This window comes from Pteropus medius, unplaced genomic scaffold (assembly GCF_902729225.1).
Source record: "Pteropus medius unplaced genomic scaffold, Ma_sr-lr_union100, whole genome shotgun sequence".
NCBI classification, from domain to species: Eukaryota; Metazoa; Chordata; class Mammalia; order Chiroptera; family Pteropodidae; genus Pteropus; species Pteropus medius.
The window spans coordinates 7694749-7697179 of record NW_024347788.1 but is presented as its reverse complement, the minus strand read 5'-3'; the positions used below and the strand labels follow the sequence as shown (position 1 = coordinate 7697179).

The 2431-nt window shown below is 38.6% G+C and overlaps 1 pseudogene; it reads left to right on the top strand.

Moving 5' to 3' along the window:
* Nucleotides 1-1467: 1467 nt before the first annotated feature.
* LOC120614501 (uncharacterized) lies at nt 1468-1586 on the top strand (annotated as a pseudogene).
* The last annotated feature ends 845 nt before the right edge of the window (nt 1587-2431 follow it).

The window sequence follows — 2431 nt, the reverse complement described above, 5'->3', positions numbered from 1 at the left end:
AATGAATAAAATATTAAGAATAAATCTAACCAAGGAAATGAAAGATCTGTACACTGAAAGCTATAAAACACTGATGAAAGAAATTAAAGAAAACACAAATAAATGGAAAGAAATGCCATGTTCATGGATTGAAATACTTAATGTTAAGCTGTCAATACCACCTAAAGTGATCTACAGATTCAGTGCAATCGCTATCATAACTCCATGACATTATTTTTTAGAAATAGAAAAGTCTATTCTAAACTTCAAATGGACTCTCAAAGGACTCTGAATAGCCAAAATAATTTGGAAAAACAAGGAAAAAGTTCGAGGACTTGTACTCCTTGATTTCAAAAATCATTACAAAGCTACTGTAAACAAGTAAATAAAAGAATGTGGTGTTGGCATAAAGACAAAGGACAAATGGAGTGGAATAGAGAGCAAAGTTACCTTTGACAAGTGCCAAGACCATCCAGTGGGGGGCAAGGTGTGTGGAAAGGGCAGTCTCTTCAACAAATGATGTTGGGAAAACTGGATATCCATATGTAAAGAATGAATATGGACCCTACCTTAAACTGTGTGCAAAAATCAGCTCTAAACATAAGACTCAAAACTATAAAACTCTTTTAAGAAAACATAAGGGGAAAGTTTCATTTCATTAGATTTGGCAAAGATTTTTTTAGATGTAACCTCAAAAGCATAGGAAACAAAAGCAAAAATATAGACAAATGAATTACATCAAACTTAAAATCTTTTATCAGAGGACGTAATCAACAGAATGAAAAGACAACCTATGGAATGGGAGAAAATATTTGCAAATCATATATCCGATAAGGGGTTAATATCTAGAATATATAAAGAATACCTACAACTCAACAACAAAATACAAATAATCGAATTTAAAATTGGGCAAAGGAGTGGAACAGACATTTCTCCAAAGAAGATATACAAATGCCCAACAAGCATATGAAAAGATGCCTAGCATCACTAATTATCAGAGAAATGCAAATCAAAATCACAATAAGAAATCACCTCACACCCATTAGGATGGCTACTATCAAAATAGAAATCACAAGTGTTGTTGAGAATGGGGAGAAATTAGAATCTTGGTGCACTGTTGATGGAGTTGTAAAATAGTGCAGCCACTTTGGAAAACAGCACGGTGTTTTCTCAAAAAATTAAAAATAGAACTATCATATGGTCCAGCAATTCCACTTCAGGGTAAATGGTCAAAAGAATTGAAAGGAGCATCTTGAGGAGATATTTGTACACCTGTGCTAATGACAGCATTATTCATCATAACCAAGAGGTGGAAGCAATCCAAACGTCCATCTATGAATGAATGGATACACAAAATGTGGTATACGCATGCAATGAAATACTATACAGCCTTAAAAAGGAAGGAAATCCTATGACATGCTACAATAAGGATAAACCTTGAGGAAATTGCGCTAAGTGAAATAAGCCAGTTACTAAAAGACGAATACAGTCTATGGCCATGCCACCCTGAATAAGCCCGATCCCGTCTGATCTCAGAAGCTAAGCAGAGTCGGGCCTGGTTAGTACTTGGAAGTGAGACCACCTAGGAAGACCAGGTGCTGCAGGTGTAAAAAATAAAAAAATAAGGGATTGTAAACTACAAGGTCCTTGCAATCTGTGAGGTCAACCAAGGGTTACCTCGCCTAAAAAAAAAAAGAAAGAAAAAAATGACAAATACTGGATGATTCCACTTACATGAGGCATCTAACGTAGTCAAATTCATAGTTGTAGAAAGTGGAAATCTTGATTGCCAGGGCCTGGGGTAAGGCAAAGGGAAATTGTTGTTTATTGGGCACAGAGTCCCTGTCCTTCTGGCCTGTAGAATGGGAAAGTTCTCGAGATCTTCGTCACAACAATGGGAATATCCTTAGTGCTGCTGAACTGTGCGTTTAAAAAAGGTTAAATGGTCAACTTTATGATGTATGATTTTTACAATTAAAAAAAAAAAAGACTTACAATTCAGGTTTTTCACCACAGCTAAAGGGGGCCACTAATTTCTTGCCTCTGCCCCCATATACATAGACACTCATTACAACTTGGTGGGTGTGACATGTGACAGGTGACGGGGTTGAGGCTATCTCCAAGGTGAAGGCTCTACCGTGGGGACCAGAGAGTGCTGCATCACGCCTCCCATCCCTCACCTTGGGTCCCACCAAGTCGAGGTTGGGGCAGCCAGGCCAGCTCATTCCATTGATGACCAAATCCTGCCTCGGTGATCCTTAAACACAGGACACGGCTTCCCCTGTGGCCACCAGTCTCGTTTGATCAGCCCCCTACTCTTCTGATTCTAATCTTCAAATACAGTCCGATCGAGGGTTAAGGGTCCAACATATGAATTGGATGTGGGGACACCTTTCAGTCCACAGTAATTTCTATCCCCAGGAAGTTTCCTCGTGTCCCTTTTCCCACAGGG